This window comes from Hipposideros armiger, unplaced genomic scaffold, assembly GCF_001890085.2.
Source record: "Hipposideros armiger isolate ML-2016 unplaced genomic scaffold, ASM189008v1 scaffold_138, whole genome shotgun sequence".
Classification (NCBI taxonomy): Eukaryota; Metazoa; Chordata; class Mammalia; order Chiroptera; family Hipposideridae; genus Hipposideros; species Hipposideros armiger.
In genome coordinates, this window is record NW_017731488.1 from 2109480 (window position 1) to 2123656 (window position 14177).

The 14177-nt window shown below is 45.2% G+C and overlaps 1 long non-coding RNA gene across 2 annotated transcripts in view; it reads right to left on the reverse strand.

Moving 5' to 3' along the window:
- Window positions 1–6: 6 nt before the first annotated feature.
- Window positions 7–14177, reverse strand: part of LOC109386755 (uncharacterized) — a 29251-nt gene continuing 15080 nt past the window's right edge. Inside the window, exons 2-4 of one of the 2 annotated variants that reach the window (XR_002124842.1) lie at window positions 2183–2273; window positions 704–1461; window positions 7–320 (exon numbers count right to left, since the gene is read on the reverse strand). This is a non-coding gene — a long non-coding RNA (uncharacterized LOC109386755). Of the gene's footprint in view, window positions 321–703; window positions 1462–2117; window positions 2274–14177 lie in introns of both variants that reach the window. The other variant, XR_002124841.1, reaches the window with a different exon arrangement.

Here is a 14177-nt window from a genome sequence, read left to right on the forward strand (position 1 = left end):
TAAGGTCTTACACAAGGCATTTGTTGTTTTTGTCTTGTCTCATCAGTCTCCTTTAATCTCTAACAATCGCCTTCCCTCCCGTTCTTCTGTACCCTTGATTTGTCGGCGAATGATTCTGGGTATTGTGATTCTCATTGGACGTATCAAGAACTGAAGTTCAGAGAGGTTAAGTGACTTGTGGACCATCACACAGCTGAGGGACAGACTTCTTATTTGGAACTGCCCCCAAAGTCTGTGTTACTAATGGGAGGAGCTTTAGTGCTCAAGCAGGTCCCAGCTGAGTAGGGGGCAGGAAACGCAGCAGGGAAAATGGTCTGGGCCTGGCAAAGAAAAGGGAGAGATGGAAGGTGACTGTAATTACAACACAATTTTTGATTGATTTAATGCTTGCAAGTGGCTGAGCACCCTGGCACTATTTCATTCAGTCATCATCTCCATTTTACATGAGGAAACTGAGGCACAGATTAGTGTATGGAGGTGCCCCAATTCCACGGCTAGTGTAGGCAGAGCTGGAATAGCTCAGTTTAACCCCATAGTCTATGCTCTTTTTGATCATCACTAGAGAGGGGACTTTTCAGAAACCTGAGATCTTGAGGCCTCTTGGTTGGGGGAGAGAGAACCCTGGCCTGGGGCCCGGACACCTGGGCTCCATCTCTAGGTCTGCCAGAGACTAGCAATGTGATGCCCAGCAAGCCACACCCACCTTCAGTTTCTTCATCTGCCAAATGGAGCAACTGAAAGAGACAATCCCCGAGGGTCCTTCCTCCTCCCCAGTGGCAGGGTTCTCAGAGGAGCTCTTCCCAGAATGGATGACACAGGCCTGGGGGCGGTGACGCTGGAGAGGAAAGCACCCACCATCTCTCCTTTCATTTCCGCATAGCTTAGGCTTGCTTAAATATTTGGTGTATCACGGAGCAGATTCTTTCCACGCGTGTGCTGTTCCTCCCCCAACCCCCATGACCTCCCTGAAAGGATGGGGTCCGCCCCACCTCTTCCTCTGGATTTCCCCTTGAGCCTCTGTGGTGTCTGAAGCACCCTCAGAAAGAGGGGGCAAGGAGGTATTATTTTCTTATAGTTTGAGATCCCTGTCACATGCTTCAAAGTCATCCTCATCAAAGAATCATCCCAAATCATGGAATCAAACCAATAGGTCATTTGATCCAGAAGCTTAAGCCAGAACAGTTGGCATAGACAGGCCCATGGGGTCTAAGGTATGATGCAGTGCCCCAGGTGCCAGGGTAAAGTCCCCTGGGCCTGGCCCACGTGCCACGGAAGGGGAGCATAACATCCCGTGACTCACTACTCAGGGCCAGGAGCCCCATAAACCTCTTCCCTCTGTGCCAGATGATTATTGAAGGCAGCTACAAGGGCTGTAGGGAGTGAGTGGCCTTTAGAGAAAGAGACTTCCCCAGAGGACGTGGTGTGTCCATAGAGTCTGGAGAGGGTTCTGGATCGATGATCCTGAAATAAAGTATGGAAAATGCTTTATAAACTGAGATGCAATAAACCCTGCGAGTAATATCCAAGAGGCGTCCCAGGCTCCAGTGGATTGGAGTACAAGTTTAGGCTCCTCTACATATCGGCTCTCTTACTTTGGGAAGGTTACTTAACGTCTGTGTCTCAATGTCCTCTCTGTTAAATGAGAGCTGGCTAGACTAGAGTAATGATATCTCTGGGCCTTTCTAGCCCTGAGAGTCTCGGGTTTTGGGTGACTGCCCCCAACACTATCCCTTACTGAAAATTGATGGTGCAGAGGTGGGAGTCCATTTGCCCAGGCACATGGCACATATCTAGCACATGACACTCAACAAATACTGTTGTTAATATTTTCACAGTCAGGGGAATAATAATGGCTGGCATTTACTGAACAGTTACTGTGGATAAGCCATGGTCTGTGTATTAGCTATCTAATACTGCTGCATAATAGATTTTCCCAAAACATAGCAACTTATAAACGATAATAAACATTTATTATCTCACACTGTTTCTGTGGGTCAGGAATTCAACAGCAGCTTAGCTGGGTGGTTTGGCTCAGTGTCTTTAAGGAAGGTGTAGTGAAGGTGTTGCCTGGAGCTGCAGTCAGTTCATCTAAGGTTCACTAGAGCTAGAGGACCCACCTCCAAGATGGCTCACTCAGGTGGTTGGCAAGTTGGCGGGAGGCCTCAGTTCCTCAGCAACATACCTCTCCATAGGGCAGCATACGTATCCTCATAGCATGATGGCTAGAGAGTGATCCAAAAGAGAAAGACAGGAGCAGCAATGTCTTTTATGACCTGTGGGAGGGGAGCACACAAGGGCATGAATAATAGGAGGCAAGGATTATTGAGAACCATCTTGGAGGTCAGCTATCACCGTCTGTTCCAAGTGTTTTATACCTATTAATTTATTTATTAATTCATGAGGTCGATACTATTAATCACCCCCATTTTACAGATTGAGTCACAGAGAGTNCCATTATGTACTAGGCACTGTGCTAGGCTCTAGGCTCCTCCAGAAGTTGGCTGTATGCGTGTGACTGCTACCTAGGCATCTTTGCTAGTGTATCTGCCTCCGCATGAGGCTCACTGGAAGGAAACCAATTTCCAGGGGTAATACAGCGGGGGCACCGCCACCTCCTTTACCTGTCCCAAAGTCGATGGCCCTCAGGGCATCTGCTATGTGCTCTAAGTCCAAAGTAAAGTAGTCCATGTTTTCAAAGTCCTGCTCTGTCTTCCCCAGCTGGCAACCCTTGGATGCTTCCACAATGCTGCGGGGGAGAGGAAGAGAGAGAGGGAGAAGGTCAGGGTGAGATCTCTGGGGCTCAGTGCAGGGAGGGGCTGCCTTAGCTCCAGCTCACACCAGTGCACATGCTTGACCACACCCAGGCCTTGCACCCAGAGTCTCTCCCCTGGAAGGATGGAGTATTTCCTCTCTAGTCACAAGCACAATGGATGGTCCAAGAAAACAGGGGATGCAAAGGCCAGGAAATCCAGCCTGGGCCGAGACCCTCCCAGCAGCCCGAATGCAAAGGAGACCCACTAGACACAAGTCAAAGGCCCTGGTGGGAGCTAGGACCTTGGGTCATAGCCCTGGGAGACACTGACCTTTTGATGAGTTCCTTGGCACTCTGTGGGGGGAGAGAAAGCAAAGGGTTAGGAGTGTGTGAAGGGGTACCCCCAGGAAATCGGCAAAACTGCTGACTGGGTGCTGCAGGTGAGCACTTGGTGTGGTGCTCTAGCCCAGTGGTAACCTGCTCCCCACCCTGAGCTGAGCAGAACTTGGATCTTCTCCCTCTGTCCACGGTCTGTACAGGTCTTAGTCATCACCCTAGGCGAGCCCTCCCATTGTCCTGGTAGGAAGCTTGGGTTTAAGGGGTATCCGTCTAAACACCTTAAATTCTTAACTCTCCAAGATGAGAATCTTAACCTAATCACTTTTTTAATATCTGCTATCTAGCAGAAATCTTGGCCTACAGTAGGTGCTTAGGAAATTTTTATTGAACTGAACTTTTTATTAAAGCTGATCCTTTTCCGTCTCCCCCAGCAAGCTCTTCTAGGGCAGGGCTGTGTCTCGTTCACCTCTGTGTCTCAGCCTCAATGGCTGAAATACAGGAGGTGCTCAATTCCTAGTCTCTAGGTTCAGGTAGGGATTGTTANCAATGATGGTCCCAACTTGGGCCAGTGATGCAACGTCCTTCACAACTAGACTGAAGACCAAAAAACAACAGCAACTTGTCTGTTCCCCTTCCCCCAATTCCCTAGTGCTGTTCCCATCCCCCAATTCCCCAATAAAAAAATCTTAAAAAAAAAAGTAACATTGAACTTTCTAAATTGAATACCAATATAAAAAGATGCCATCAATATATTGTTAGGTGCAGACAGAAAAATACATACTACTTATATGTAATCTGATTCTTTTCTATTAAAAAATTATATATATATATATATGCATACATGTGTATGTAAATAAATTTCAAAATATATCAAAAATTTTGTAGACATAGAAAATGGCTGGGAAAAACAATCCCACTCTTAAAAAGCCAGTGTTCTTATGGATTAGATTTAAGGAGCCGGGGCTCCTTACTGAGGCCCTTCAAAAGGCCCAGGAGGAAATTTGAGCTACAACTGAGTGAGCTGGGCCCTCACCTCTGTCAGAGCCCAGCCCTGGCCAGCAGACCAGAGGGGACTAGGGTTTCTGGAAACACTGTGAGGGGTGAGCAGCCCTGGGACCCTGAGACCCCAGAACAGTCAGGTCAAGGCCTGGGGGAGGACAGAAGTAACACAGCCCTCATGGGCCCCAATGGTGGTGGGGGAGGGGGAGAAAGGAGGACACAACCCTACTCAGGGACCCCATTTAGTCATCACAGCCCTGTGAGGTAGATGTATGATCGTCTCCATTTCTAGATCAGGATGCCAAGATTAAGTACATTGCCCAAGGTCACACAGGTAGTAAATGGAACAGCCAGACCTTGAACCCAAATCTGTCTGAACCTCCAGTTAGGGGCTCTGCACTGGGCTGGGCTGGGAGGGGATAAAGGCTGCCCTCCGGAAAGATGCAGAAACCCAGTCCACAGGTTTTTTCAGGGCTCAGAACCTCAGGAGCCCCCAACCTACCAGGAATCACAAAAGCAAGCTCTGCCCAGTGTCTCAAGTCACACCACCCATCTGGGGTCAGGGCTCAACCACTAAATCTGGCCCTAGGGGCCTCTCTGTTAACTCAGCACTGACACCTCAGGTTCCAGCTGTTGGCAGCCTAGAGGCTGGCACCACCCAAAATAGATCCCAGGAGTGACAGCCTGATCACTCCACTGTGCCTCTGCGCGCAGCCACCTCCCCCAATCTCCCATATCCACCTCCACTCCTTTACTTTCCCTGGCCCCCATCTCCCCACCCCCTCAATTCCCCACCCCCACCAGCTCTTGGGCTGTGAGTCACTCTGGACATGAAGCCTGGCTACTGGAAAGAAACAAAGGGTGGGGCAGCCTGGGTCCTGGATTCAAGTCCCTGAAGTTTGAGCCAGATGTAACTTGTGACTTGGCTAATTGCCTTAAGCAGCTTAAAATAAGCTAATTTACTGACTGTTGGGGGTGGCAGATCAGTGATTGGGAGCCTACTGTGTACCAGTTTTAATCAGTCCTTACAACTGTGAGGACATTTTACAGATAAAGTGTGTCCATGTTCCAGATAAAGAAACCAAGACTCAGAAGGGGAGGTAACTTATGCAAGGCCACCCACAGCTTGGAGTCTGAAACCAAGGAAGGCCTAGATTTTGAGCCTGGCCCTGCTACTCATTGGCTGTGTGGTCTTGGGCAAATTACTTTATCTCTCTGGGCCTCAGATTCCTCATCTATAAAAATGATATTAAATTCATATCCAACTTATAAAATTATTGTGAGGATTAAAAAAGATAATGTTAAAATTCTTAGCATGATATCTGATACAGAGGAGGTCCTCAGTCAATATTATGATTAATTCAATTATCTGACCAATAAAAGGGTTCACTCCCTAAGAGCTGTGGGGCTAGGGGAAATTTTTAACCTCAGATCAATCCAGGAGGTCTTCCTGAAAGAAGCATCATTTCTGTCCCATTTTAGCCTGAGACTATGAGTTCACTGGGTGTGTGTGCGGTTGTGGTGGGAGCAGGCATGCGGGGTGGGGGTGGTATTTGGGAGAAGGTGGAACAACTGGGGTAGGAAAGTTGCCTCAGTCTGGTGTGGGGGTGCAGGTCAGGTCAGGTCTAAACATAGGCAGGCCTCCAGACCTCCTTCTCAGAAGATGTCCCAACAGCCTGCTTGGGCACCTTGGATGATAAACAGGTTGTCACCCTCCAATCCCCAAGTGAACCTGATAAAATCCTGGCAAAGCTGAAGAGAAAAGAGGAGGCTCATCTATAAATACTCTGTGACTCAGGCTCAGTGTCCTGTTGAAAGTGACGCTTGTGTTTATGGTTCTGTTGCTCTGGGGAGGTGTTCCAGCTCAGGGAGAAAGGTCTGGGTCACTCTGAGGTCTCAGGCCTCCCATTTCACTTTTCTGGGTCACATTTGGGGTCTGCGGCTAGGCCCACCATGGCCTCGCTGAGTCCAGTCCATTATAGGACTCCAAGAAAATCTCTCAGCTCCCTGGGCTTCTTGTCATCCAGGAAATGAACCATGTTGCTAATGAGCCACGAGGTAGGATGGCCTGTTGGTTGGGCATACAGGTTTTCTGGTACCAGAAAAATGTGGATTCAAGTCCCAATTTCACCCCTTAATGAACTATGTGACTTTAAGTGAATCGCTTCACTTTTCTGAGTCTGTTTCCTGAACAGTAAAATGGGGTAACTATGGAAATTCCTTCATAGGATTGTCGTGAGGATGAATGAAGTGAGTGTATGTATATAAGGCACTTAGCATGGTAACTGGCATGTAGCAGACCCTCAGTTAATGATGGGTATTATGATTACGAATCAAGCTATTTGTTTAAAGTACTTTGAAAAGGGGATACTTGGGAATTTGGTTCCCTTCAGAGAGATATTTAGAGAGTCAGTGGTTGTTCCAGAACTTTATCATCTGCTTCCCAAATATGGACAGTAAAGTCATGAAGAAAAACGATAACACCCAACATTGGTAGGGAAAGGGCTGTCATTTATCAAATACCTACTGTGTGCCAGCTGCTTTCACTTACATCATCATCCCATTTGACTCCCTAGCCACCAGCAAGGTATAACTCCCCTTTACAGACAGTAACCAAGGTCCAGTGAAGTTAACTGAATGGCAGAGCTGGGATTTGAATCAGGTCTGTGTGACTTCAAAGTACTTGTTATGTGTGGCCCACTAAACCACAGGACCTGGTTGCTTCTCTGGTCTAAGAAGGTGGCCAAAGAAAGGACAGAAGTGAGGGACTGAAGAAAGAAGAATCAAGGAGCTTTGCATAGTCTGGGGGAGTATAGAGAACCAGAAGACTGGAGCTAGGGAGCTGGTTGGGGAAGACACAAGTTTGTGGTGACTGCTCTGTGGTGTCCACCAACAGACAGATGTAAAGTACAGCTGACTTCAGAAAAAAGATCAACCTGAGATGGAGGGAAGAGTCCTTTGCTCACAACTATCTGAAATAACTTCTGAACTTACAACTTCTGCCTGGTTTTGAATGCCCTGTCTGTGGCACCCACCTCAGGGCCTTTGCACACACTGTGTGCTCTGCCTAGAATAGTCTTTTCCTTCTCAGCTGAGAAGTTACCTCTCCAAAGAAGCCTTCCTTAAACACTCTATTGAAATAGGAACCCATCCCATTACTCCTGGACTCAATACCTGTTTGATTCTTCCTTAATATTTTACAACCTATAATTGTGTTACTCAATTTCCTTGTCAGTTGTCTGTCCCCATGCCTAATCCCCACCCAAGAAAGTATCTGTTCCGTGAATGAAGGAATTAGATGGGCTTGTTCACTGCTATACCCACAGCTCCCAGCATACACTAGGAGCCTAGCAAATATTTGTGAAATGAATGAGTGATCCAGCCCCACCTATCTCCTAATATCCCCGTTTTAATTTTTTTTTCAACTGAGCCATCCTGCCACCTATTGGCAGCTGTTGGCAGCTCAGCTCGGGCTGGGAATCGAACCGGCAACCCTGTTGCTCAGAGCTCACACTCCTGGGTGAGCTCTTAACCAACTGAGCCACGCGGCCGGCCCTCTAATATCCCCTTTTTTTCTGATTCTCTGATTCTTTGAGACTGGTTTTCCACTATTTCCCCACCACACTCTCCTTGTTCTCCCTCCTATGTGCCTCCATTTGGAATGCCCTGTCTCCTCTGCCCCTTCAAACCCTGCCCAAGGCTTAGCTCTGACTGGATCTCCTAGGCGAAGCCCACTCACCCCTAGATGATGTGCCCTCATGAAGCAAACAACCTGTACAACTTTATGTGACAGCCCTGCTCCAAACACCACTTCTTACGCGTGACCTTGAGCAAGTCACGAGCTCCTTGGGTCCCATTTCTCCCAGTTCATTCTATCCTTGTGATTGTAGCTAAGGGAAATAATTCAAAAGCAGAGAAGAGCCATAAATGCCCGAAGATATATTCTGAGGCGTTATTTAAAATAGAAAAAAAAAATTTGAACCACAAAAACGTTAAATGTTAATAATAATAAAAGCTACTGTTTAATGGTGGTTGAACAGGCCAGGCAGTGAGCAAGGCGTTAAGAACTGTGGTCAACAGCACAGGCTCCAGAGCTTCAGCTTCAGCATATTTTCTTTGTGAACTTGAACCAATGACGCTAACCTTTCAGCCTCAGTTTCCTCATCTGTAAAATGGAGGTGATAAAGCTTCCTACCTCATAGGGCTTCTGTTGTTGTTATAAGCAAACTTTTTTATTGACTTTAGTCCAAATACAGAAAAGCACACAAATAAATGTGCAGCTTGATGAATTTTCACAAAGTAAGTGGTCATGTAATCAGCAAATGGGGCAGTTTTGAGGACTGCATGAGAACGCCTGGAAAGTACTTAGAGCAGTGGTAATCAATGGCTAATGTTACCTGCTCTGTTTCATGGGCATTGTGCTAAGCACTTTACGTGCATTATTTTTATTCAGTCCTCACAGTAACCCTATGAGGTAGGCACTAATATTACCCTCATTTCAAATAAAGAAACCTAGATTCAGAGAAGTTAAATATACTGGCCAACATCGCAAAGTTAGTAAATGACAGAGGTGAGAGAGGAACCCAAGTCTTTTGCCAAAGCCCTCCTCCCAAGCCCTTTGATACACTGATTCCTCAAGACATCCATTGCAGCATCGACAAATAAGTTAAATAATTGGGTAGTCAATGACCAACTTGGAAAACTGTGGTCTTCTGAATTCTCAAGTCAATTAAATAAATATGTATATTGAGCACCTACTGTGTGCCAGGCACTGCTGTAGGCACTGGAGAAACAGAGCAAGTAAGATAGAAAAGTTCCCTGTCCTCATAGAGCTTATGTTCTTGTGGGAACAGACAGACACAAAAATGTAAAGATAATTTCTGATAGTAACAAATGTCATCAAGGAAAAACACACAGAATATGTGTGTTTTTGAGATGGAGAGATGGAGAGAGACTTGCAATCAGGGAGCCTGCTTTAGACAAGACATTCAAGGAACCATGCCCCCCCCTTCACCATCCCCAGGAGGTGGCCTGAATGATGTGGAGAAGCTGGCTGTGTGGCAGCCTGGGGGAAAGACTATTCCACCAGAGTAGCAATGAGCTTGGCATGTTTAAGGAGTATGTACAGCCATTCTAAAACGTCATTTTGAAAATTACAACCTGGAAAAAAATACAAGATACACTAAGATGATAAGTATTACAGTATCTGCACATACCTTGTCCCAGCTTTTGCTGGATAGACAAAATTCTCAGAAAAATGAAACAGTTATTTAATTGAGGTGGAGTGATTGTGGGTAGTTTCTAAATTTTTTTCCTTTATGAGAAATATCTGCTGTTGTTACATTACTGTTTCTGCAATTTTTTAAAAGTCAAGAAAAAAGAAGCGTTCTAGGAGTCTCATACAGACCAAATAACATGGTTCTCTGGTACTATGAAGGTTATGCATGTGAGATGGACATATCATTTTAGTGAACATGCTGTGCAATATAAAGCAAGTCACACTCCCTCTCTGGACCACAATACTGAACATGAAAGATGCTACATTGCCTGGTACACCTGCCCAAAGTGGGTTCCCTCCTAGATGAAGGCACTGGCAAGGAAAAGCTTTTCTATTATTCACATGACATACCTATAAGAGTACTTTTTTTTTTAATAGCAGGGAAAGAAACCTTGAATTATTAATAAAAGTGAATAAGGAGATTGAGACGACAAGCCTGAGACAGAAAATATTTGCAAAAGTCATATTTGACAGAGAAATGTTATCTAACATATACAAAGAACTCTTAAAACTCAACAAGAAAATGAACAGCTCAATTATAACATGGGCAAAAGATTTGAACAGCTCACCAAAAAAAGATACACAAATGGCAAATAAGCATATGAGAAGATGCTCAACATCATATGTCACCAGGGAATTGCAAATGAAAACCACGCAATACCATTACACACCCATTCAACTGACCCAAATCCAAAACATTGACAACACCAAATGCTGACGAGGATGTGGAGCAACAGGAACTCTCAATCATTGCTGGTGGGAATGCAAAATGGTACAGACATTTTGGAAGATAGCTGGGCAGTTTCTTACAAAACTAAACATACTCTTACCATAAAACCCAGCAATCGTACTACTTAATATTTACCCAAATGAGTTAAAAACTTATGTCCACACAAAAACCTGCATGTGAATGTTTATAGCAGCTTTATTCATGACTGCCAAAACTTGGAAGCAACCAAGAAGTCCTTCAGTAGGTGAGTGGATAAGTAAACTAGGGTACAGAATAGTATTCAGCACTTTAAAAAAGAAACCAAAAACCGAGCTATCAAGCCACATAAAGATGTGGAGGAAATTTAAAACGCATATTACTAAATTAAAAAAAAATCAATCTGAAAAGGCTACATACTATATGAGTCCAACCATATGACATTCTGAAAAAGGCAAAATGTGGAGACAGGAAAAAGTTCAGTGGTTGCTAGGGGTTTGGGGAAAGAGAGAATTAACAGGTGAAGCACAGGGAATTTTCAGGGAGCGGGAAAATATTTTGTATGATACTTTACTGGTAGATACATGTCATTATACACTTGTCAAAACCCATACACACAGTGTGAGCCCTAATGTAAACTATGGACTTTGGGTGACAATGACGTGTCAATGTGAGTTCACTGATTGTAACTAATGTGATGGTGATGGTGGGGGAGGCTGTGTGGGTGGAGGGACAGGGAGTATATGGGGACTCTCGGTACCTTCTGCTAAGTTTTGCTGTGAACTTAAAAATGCTCTAAAATCACTATAAGAAAACAAAGAAGCAGTGTCTGGTATAATTGTTAGCTCAGGTGGAGGAATGCGAAACTTCTGGAAGATCTTTGTTCTTTGAGGTCTGCCACCCCTCACAAGGGAAGGAACAAGAAGGAAGTCATATGCATCTACTTTTTATTGGACACTTACTGCATGCTAAGCCCTGTACTTTATATGAATCATTTCATTTGTTCCTTCAACAGTTAAATGGAAATGTTTATATTACACTAAAAGGTTGAAAGGGATTCCTTTTTCCAGTTAACAGCCAAGGAAACTGTGGCTGAGGGACTTAGATTTTCCTAGTCACCCCGTTCTATCTAGGGCAGGTTGGGGGCTCACTCAATCCACTCCTACCTTAGACATCCCACAATTCCATGAGTGGTTTGTCTCTTCTGGGGCCCAGTTGGGGTTGGGGGGCCTGCTGACTTGGGCACTGGATCCCTGGAAGGACTGTGCTGTGCCCTTAGGAGACAGAGAGTTTGACTGCCTGGAGCTCTACTTCATGCAGGAATTTCGCACCTTCCCAGACTGTAGAATGCAGGTGGAGGGTGTCTGGCAGGAGAAGGGGCCAAGTACTGCCTTCAAGGCTGGGAAGGGTTGCTCCCACAGAGAGGGAGGGCTCCTTCCCCTGCCCTCCACCACCTGTTCCCCAGAACCCTCTCCACCTCTCCACCTCATCTTTGGAATGCTAAATCCAAGAGCTGGTGGGACCAGCTGGGTATTAATAACTGGACTCCAATGTTTGTGCTGAGGAATAAAGTGAAGAAAAAATGGAGTCACTATAGTGCCTGCTAAATTATAAGATCAAGTCATTTGAGGCATGAGGAAATTGTTCTATTCTTGTTTTAACTAGCCGAGGAACTTACATTTTTGAACTTTCCAGTCTTGCATCAATGCCTGGATAGAGATTAAACCTTCAGATAACCCTCTGATTACCCCCTGAAGGGCTAAGGTATCCAGACCACCTGACATCCATTATCCAGACCACTTCACCGAAAGGATTACCATCTCGGACCAATCCAGAGGCTAAGAAGGCAGGACTGATTCTTCTCAAGAATGTACTTATAGTAAAAGTACTCTTAGCTTTTCTTTTTTCTTCGGAACACTCTGGGTATTGCCTAGTTGTGCTTCCAGTTTGCAAACCCTAAGACCCTTGAATAAATCTATCATTTATTTCTAGCCAAACCCTCCTCTTTCTGAGTTCATTGTACAGTGCTAATTAGAAAGGCATTCCCTCCTGGTAACCGAGGCATCTGAATGCTTTCTCAGCCCATCTCTCCAAGCCCTCCATGGCCCTAAAGAGGACAAGGGTGGTAGGATAATAATAATCATCATAGCTACCCTGTTTGGGTGCTGTAGGGTGCAAGGCCACAGTGCCAAATGCCTAACCCACATTGCTACATTCAATCCCTTCAGGTACTTTTAGTATCTGTTTTATATTTGGGGGAAATTGAGGCTTGTGAGAGGCAAGTAACTTGCCTCAGGTCACACAGCAGGTAAATAGAAGGGCAGGAACTGAAATCCTATCTACCAGCAGCAAGGAGCTCTTGGCCCTCCTGCCCTCCTGTGGGTGGTGAGAACCAAAGACAGGCACCCTGCTGGGGCCACAGTATTTACTGTGGCCCAGTTCCTTTAATTTCCAGGAACAGAGTTGACTAGGATGGGACAGGGGAGCGGGAGGAACTTCCAGGAAGCCTCCTTGCCTGTGGACAGCAGGACCAGGCCTCATGACAGCCCCTGGGGGCAGGGACAGGGCCAGCCTCAGAGTGGGACCCTCTCCCAGCTTCTGGAGTGGGGGATTGGTGACAGGCACATCTGCTCCTGCCTAGGGAAGATACGGCTCTGTTTGGAGCAGGCCTTGACCCCTCTGCTCACCTCTTCTCATCTGGTTCTGGTTCTCTCCATCCCCCACTCACCTCTTCACTCCTTTGAGGTACTTGACTATTTGGGGCCTCCCAGGAAACAAGGTCAATCACAGGGAGAAGAGAGCAAAAAAGCCTTATTTGTCCGTTCAGGGGCTTATGGTCACAGAGGTCGCAAATTTAGGCTTTTGACATTAGTTTTGAGGGGCTGTGTTCCCTAGCAGTTAAGCCTACAGCCTCTGGAGCCAGGCTGCTGCCGGGCCTCCCTCCCAGCTCACTTAAGGCTGTGTAGCTTTGGGGAGGTTCCTTAACCAATCTGTGCCTCAGTTTCCCGTCTGTAACATAATGATAAATACCTACTTCATGGGGTTGTTGTGAAACTTAAATGAGTTAATAAATGTAAAGTGTACATTTCTTTAGGTGTAAAGCCTGGCACAGAATAAGCACTCAATCGGTATTAGCTGCTATTTCCAAATGATGGTACACACAGAATCACAGATCGAATGGAAAGAAGAAGACATTCATCGAGGAAACTTTAAAAAAATCATCTCCTATCATCCCACCATTCAGCACAACCACCACCACCATTTCACTCCATTTCCTTCTGATTTTTTTTCCTGTCCATCATTTTTACAACATTGTAATCTTAGTGTACTTTAAAGTTGTGCAACTTTGAGACTTTTTTTTCCCAGTTAACATTTTATCCTAGGGATTTTCTATAATCATTCAATAGGTTTTTATTGAGGGCCTACTATGTGCCGAGCATTGTGCTAGGCTGCAGAACAGACAAACCCCTTCTCTCCAGGAGCTTACACTCTATTGGGCATTGCGATATCGCCTTCAGAACACATTAAGACTATTCCACCAGAGTAGCAATGAGCTTGGCATGTTTAAGGAGCATGTACAGCCATTCTAAAACGTCATTTTGAAAATTACAACCTGGAAAAAAATACAAGATACACTAAGATGATAAGTATTACAGTATCTGCACATACCTTGTCCCAGCTTTTGCTGGATAGACAAAATTCTCAGAAAAATGAAACAGTTATTTAATTGAGGTGGAGTGATTGTGGGTAGTTTCTAAATTTTTTTCCTTTATGAGAAATATCTGCTGTTGTTACATTACTGTTTCTGCAATTTTTTAAAAGTCAAGAAAAAAGAAGCGTTCTAGGAGTCTCATACAGACCAAATAACATGGTTCTCTGGTACTATGAAGGTTATGCATGTGAGATGGACATATCATTTTAGTGAACATGCTGTGCAATATAAAGCAAGTCACACTCCCTCTCTGGACCACAATACTGAACATGAAAGATGCTACATTGCCTGGTACACCTGCCCAAAGTGGGTTCCCTCCTAGATGAAGGCACTGGCAAGGAAAAGCTTTTCTATTATTCACATGACATACCTATAAGAGTACTTTTTTTTT